The sequence below is a fragment of the Periophthalmus magnuspinnatus genome, chromosome 22 (assembly GCF_009829125.3).
Source record: "Periophthalmus magnuspinnatus isolate fPerMag1 chromosome 22, fPerMag1.2.pri, whole genome shotgun sequence".
NCBI classification, from domain to species: domain Eukaryota; kingdom Metazoa; phylum Chordata; class Actinopteri; order Gobiiformes; family Gobiidae; genus Periophthalmus; species Periophthalmus magnuspinnatus.
The window spans coordinates 17,859,010-17,866,092 of record NC_047147.1 but is presented as its reverse complement, the minus strand read 5'-3'; positions in this window follow the sequence as shown (position 1 = coordinate 17,866,092).

The following is a 7,083-nucleotide window of genomic DNA, read 5'->3' as shown; positions in this document are numbered from 1 at the left end:
TCATTCACCCTGTTACCCTATATGCCCCTTACAATGCACAAAGACGGCAACAACGATGGAAAACAGGTACATTTATATCAAGCTCTACCCACATGTGACAGTAGGGGTCAGTATTGTTCCAGAGTATGCTGGCCGGTGGGATTCAGATGATGTCATTTTTGGTCTCAGAGGAAAGGGGCCCATCCAGCCCAATATGTGTCTTCTTTTGGCTCCTTCACCCCCCTTATCCTGTCCTTCAGTATCAACATCATGCCTTTCACAACCTCCCACTGTCATGAAGTCACTGTGCAAATATGAAGGAGGTACAATCAATACATGTGTGCAGAACCATAAGGCTTGGTTTCAGAGGACTTCACAATATTCAATAGATCTATAGGGTTTAAGTGACATGGACACAGCAGGGAAAATTTTTATTGCCAATATTCAAATTTTGTGATAGGGTAAATTGGATAGCAAAATATGCAAGGACAGTAGATTTTGGAGATTTGAGTACCTGTATTTTTTGTACGATATAAAACAATAATCAGCAGACAGAAATTCTGTTTTGTCCCTCTGCGACATCAGCAAATCAACTAATATTTGAGTGTTCTATGCGATATATAGAACAATGAATAAGCTATAATAAATTAAAGAATAAGGCATGCATTAAAAATAAGGTAAATAAAAACAGAACATTGACTGAATATATACAAAATGTACAGTACGGCAGAACAACAGTAAAAAAGTCCGAATCATAAGTAGTTTTCAAGAAAATTCCACCCGTTTAACCTGATTGTGTTATTGACAAAGTGAATTATCCTGCTATATTTATATCCACTTTACCTAGCCCTTCTTTGTAACTTTTTTTTCTGGTGGAGCTGGATCCTGCTTGTCTCCATAGAGATGTTATTACTTTGTCAGGAATTTTCCACATTTTTTATGCTTTTAGCAGTAAAAAAACACCTGAAACTGAATAAATGCAAGCTAGATAAGTCAAAACAATAACATCTCCATGGAGACAAGCAAGCAATGAACCCCCCTAAATGAAAAGTTACATTACACTTTTAAACATCCCGGGACTATAGGATGCTGTGATGTCATCTACAACCCAGCACTAAATATAAAAACATCCATATAGTCATTGAAGTTATAATGTGATCTTCCCTCCAGCGTTCGTCCAGACAACATTGCGTTACCGGGCTGTTATTGGATAATTGTTTGGATTAGCACCATGACCTAATTATTTGTGCAGGATTGGGGGCCATATGGAGCCTGGCAGGTGAAACATAATCAGGCCATGTTAACTGATGAGGGCCCCGTGTCCACACTGTACCACATTGCACAGGACCGGTTTGTAGTGGTCACTTCACACATTCATCAATTTGCATGGCACTAATAGGGACATGTTGAGATGATACAAGATGGAAATGGCTACGAGTGTATTTAATATGTTCATCTGTAGTACTGAGATGAATACTTGACACTAATGCAGTGCAATGTGACAGCTAGAAAGTAAATTCCATTCTCTTTGTCAAATTGTGTGTTTTTTTAATACAAATAGGGTTGGGTGATATGACACAACATTTTAGTGATTGAACTATCGGCTCTTTTATGGGATCGGAATCATTTGGATAAGTTAATTTCAAAGAGCTGTTCAAAAGACTGGCTCTTTAAAGATTTATTTATATGAGAACTCATTTTAACAACAAACTAATCCTCGAGAGAAATGACTGAGATTTGTTTAAAATGGTTCAAACTGAGAGCGTGAGTGTGTTTACCCTTTGAAATGCTGCATTATCTGAAAAAAACAGTGCGCTATAATAATTTTAAAACAAACTGTTATTATGATGCCAAATATATGTGTTGCATGCTCTGCTTCTGTGTCTATTCTTGTGTTGTTTCACTGTTAATCTGTGTAAAAATGCATAAAAGTTAAAAAGAAAAAGATTCGGTTCTTTTAAAAAATGAGATGCAGTTCCAACAGTTCACGTTAAGGAACCTTTCATTAGGACTCGTTCAGGACTCGTCATTAAAATTCCTTTCAATATACATTTTCTGAACGTCAACAAGACTTAAAATCTGTACAAATTAACACAAAGATAGTCCGATATTCTGTCTGAATTGTGTATAAATTTTACTCCATACCACGTGCTTTGGCTGTAGGCCTCTCCTTTAAAAAGACCCAAGTTGATCATTAACCTTTAGAACTCATTTTGAATAACTGAACAGCCCTACGTTTAAGCTAATTAAGGTTTATCTGATTCACCTTACCCTCTTATAATATTTTTATTCTTAACAATATTGACAATGTTCCCGTGTTAACTATTGCTAGCTGCGGTTAATTCACAGAACTACTGTACTAGGACTGCAAGATTTACCGCAGTCAAATTGAAATTGAAATTTGAAATGACCCTTTTAGCAAATCAAAAAGGTTGTAATTTTGAACTACCAAAATTTCCCCCATAAACAACATCTCCTGTCTTATTCTGCATAAAAACTGCTCACCCTGTTTAGATATGTACAAACATGTTACAACAAACCATTATTTTGCTAATTGAGCTGTGATTTTATTTATTTATTTTTTTAATGTATTTTACAAAAAGATTAAACTAAAACTATGCCAAATCATATATAGTTTTGCTTTTTGTTTTTTCATCCCTCCTCTCTGCTCTCTTGCGCCTGTGGGTTCTCCAGAAAGCAGTACTTTAATATTTCAATTAATTCTATAATCCAACTGCGACCCTACCCTCACGTTAAGATTTAGTAGTAGTTTTTGTAGGGACCGAACAGCATTAACCAGATGCTTCTAATTTAGATTTTATTAGATTGAAAATCATTTTTAGAAACAATAATAATTAATTTCATTTAATATACTGTCAAATAATTGCAGTGTTTACATAGCTACGGGGTATTACAACCTCCTGTTGATGATAACACTAATGATAGCATAACTCACAAAATTAATTTACTGTAAAATTATAAATATTTTTCTTAGACTCTTGGCGAAAATTAAGTCATCTTGTTACTGGAAAAATATCTAGTCTGATTATCGACTTCCCATAAAAGCAGCGACATATTCCCAGAGAAGGGGGGGGGGGGGGCAGTGGGCGTAGTATATAGTAATATTTGGGATGCAGCCTGGAGATGAATGGCCACTATTAGGGACATTTAATCAGTGGCTGGTCCAGTGCTCACAGTCTCCTCCATCCCCCGGGGAAAGATGAATGATACAAGAGATTTCATCATTTGGTCTGGGATATGAGGGTTTAATAATTATTGTGTTTTTGGTTTTGTTTTCCAGGCTGACGCAGACTATGCGGCACGTCGGCACACGACTGGCAAAGTGTCCGTGAGGAGCAGTCGGAAAAAGAAAAAAGTGAAATGAGGATGGGAAATGCCTGAGGTAATGCTATGGAATAATTTTACACAATTTGGTCTGTTATTCCAATACTGTCTCCTCTGTATGTACAACTTTAATGGCTGTATAATAGATAAAGCAAAAGGGAGTTAAGGAGCTAATAAGATATAATAGCCTTGGGGATGACAGAGGTGCTGTGGGTGAATATATACCTATAACCAGGAGGTAGTTGGTTCAAACATCACGTGAATATATTGTTGTTGTGTCCTTCGGCAAGACACCTGCATTGGGCATCCAGTCTATTAACCTAACCTGATTTCCTGACTATCCAGCCTCTACATTCTGTTTGAATGACCATAGAGTGTGAAAAACCTCTGTCCAAACTTGGGACAGTCCAAACACAGCCGATAGTTTGTAGCACATGTCCCTCAAATGCAGAAGACATCTCCTCTCCAAAATTCTTGTAACATTCAAAACTATATATTTGACTTCTTTTACCTCAGGTGCATAAGAATTTGGCGCTTTGATTGTTGGCTCTGGAAAAATATGGACTGCTTCTTATTTCCCTTATAACATGTAAGCTGCCATGTTTGTTTTGACACAAACAGACCATGCATCTCTGATTGGTTAATCTGCATGTCAATCAAATTGGGGAGACAAGATTATCCAAAATGAGATTTAAAAGTGGACCACATACAAATATGATGTTATGGCACTAAATACATTTATTCTTTTTCATTTTTTTTACATTACTGAATTACTCAAAATCACAAATTCACCAAATGTTTTTTTTCCTGTCACACCACATCATAAGAACACATGAAACATATATTTACAATGATCCCATATTTCAAACCTACTCCGTTAGCCGTTTGTGAGTCACGTTGCATATTTACATGGGACATTACGAGGCTGGTGGCTGCAGGGAGCATTAACATTAACACATAGCCTACATATTAAAAGCACAGACACTGTCCTTGAGATAGAGCACTTAAGATTCCTCGCTGTTTTCGTTTTCTACAGCAAAAAGGATGTTTACTTTTGCAGCCATCACATCTCATGAAAAATGGATGACCTCCCGGCGTTTCTCTTTCTCTCTAGCTGCCTTGTGTTCCCTTGTTCTGGGATTACATTTGGGCGAGCATCTTCTGTTTCTCCTCCCACCATCACCACCAGTAGTCAGCGTCTCCTCCCCAGGCCGAGCTCTTTGTTGGGAGGGTGAATAACTTAACCCATATTTCAGTTGGACACAGTAGTGCGGTGGTGGTGGTGGTCCCGCGGGGGCATAGTCCACAAGCCCACGCCTCTGTATTATTTAAAGCAGCGTTGGGCCACTCCATGGGCGCATGTGTAATGTAATGTGCTGTTTGTTTAAAGAGAGCCTTATGGGGACAGCTTTTTGTAAGCACGGAAAATAGTTTGGTTTAGTGAAAGGGTTAGGTTATCATGGCATGTTTTTTGCCAATATCTAATCTAATGTTTTAAATATTTGTCATTTTACTCCAGATGCTTTTCCAAAACATTACAGCTCTTCATGTAGACTTAAAAAACGTAAAAAGTACTAAAAGGTTGTGATTAAATTAATTGTAGTAAGACTGATCATGTTTTTGATATAAAGAATTATATTTATAGCAAGATACTCTAAATTCTTGCTCTAAGTGTCTTGCTTAAGGATACAGCAACAGAATGAACTGCTCGAATCCAGGATCAAACCACCAACCTTTGTGTTTATAGCCACTGCCGCTCCTTATAGATTACAGATATGATATAGTTTAGTCTCTTGATATTTTTGCTTATTTGTATTACATGCTTAATAAATATATACCGGTAACCACAGTTGTGAATATGTAATTGTGTTTGCTAAAAATAGACACACAACTGATTTTTAACATCTTAAAAACATAAAAACAATAGTTTAGTTTATTATTATTATTCCTCACTTACCTTACCTACCAAGCATCCTAATTATTCTCCGTGATGAGTTTATAAGCGCTTTTCACAACTTTCAGAGGCTAGAGTTTTGTAATCATGGTAAAGCAACAACTAGCATACTAACAAGACACTTCCTGATTTTTGGATAAGAAAGCGCTTTATAACTACACGCAGAGGGCACGCAGCTGACTTATTTTGATCTCAAGAGCTGCTTATGCAATATATCTGTCCTGGGGTAAGACAAATTTAGGTCAAATATTATACATAGGGAAAAAAAATGGGTACAAGGGCCTTTAATTTGGTCAGTCTGATACACATTTGTAGAATTCTCCTTTCAAATATTTCCTGCAGATACAGTACTACACCCAACATCAAATACTAAAATATCAACACAACATTTTGTATCCCACACATGTAGTGCTCCAGCCATGCACTTGTAATAACTGTAATGTAATCTGATAACATGATGCTGGCCTCAGTACAGCGCGTCCACAAAATGAGCTATAAATCAAAAGCAAAGGGGATGATGCAAAACCTATTTGTGTGGCACAGATCCCAATCACTCATATAAATACTTGTCTTTGTGCCGCGCTAAAGATTATGTAAAAAACACCATGCGATTAATAATTTTGATGTGCAATAACTCACTGTAAGATTTGATGAATTATCCATCAGGCATATGGGCAAATGTGAATTTACTCAGTTACATGTACTTGAGTCTCATGTAACTGAAATTGTACTTTTCAGAGTATGTTTTTAGCAGTATACTACTTGAGTATTTTTATTTTTATTTTATTGAAGTAACTGTGCTGTCTTTAAAGTAAAAGTTTGGGTTTCTCTTCCCACTTTGAGTATTGAATAATGCTTTACATTTACAAAATTAAATGATTTGAACATTTGTGTCCCTTGTTCCTTCAGATATGATTTAGTTTGTCTCATTTTTGTGTCCATTTGTGCATGTTTTTTTTCCCCTTCAAATTACATTAACCTCAAATTATAAATCAGATGTTACATATCGACAGTTACTCTTCAAGTTACTCTTACCTGAGTAGTGTTTTTCCCATATACTTTTTACTGTTACTTGGGTATTTTCCTAGACCACTACTTTGTACTTCTACTTGAGTTATATTATTTTGAAGTAACGTTACTCTAACTTGAGTACAAATTTTAGTCTACATTTCCCACCTCTGAATGTGATTGTGTGTTTTGTGGTTTTGCAGGAGTTTTCCCGTCCACTAGAGGGAGTTGGAGAGCAGAGTGGTGGAGGTGAAGGGGAGAGCCACCTTGTCCTCTTAAGCAGATGGGGGCAGTGGAGCGGGTCAGATGGTTGTGACAGCTATACCTGCTTTGGTTTTAAGCTGTGTTGTAGCGTCACAGGAGAGAGGTGGAGGGAAGAAAATGGATGACCTATCCTGACCTTACAAAGAGGAGACACTTGGCTTAGCTCTTAAACTTAAGTCACTTCACATTAGTGTTTTTCAGACAGGTGCTGTTTGCCAGACAGCTCCAGTTAACTCCTTAAAACTACACATTTTTTCAAATTTCAAATCAATTTCAAGTCAATCATCAGTTGTATAGCAAACCCACAAACTACATTTCAAGGAACTTTAAATTATTTAATCTGCACACAGTACTACAGTCACAACTGAGCTTTACACATGTTGTTTTCACTCTGAGTATATGGGCAGGCCTCATGTGAAAACTCAGAACCTCCAGAATTCACTCACCGAGCTGCAGAGGCCACACTAGCACTGATTCACGATTGGCCGCAGGTGATGGGGTTCAGGTGGTGATCAGAGAGACATTTTGGGTTT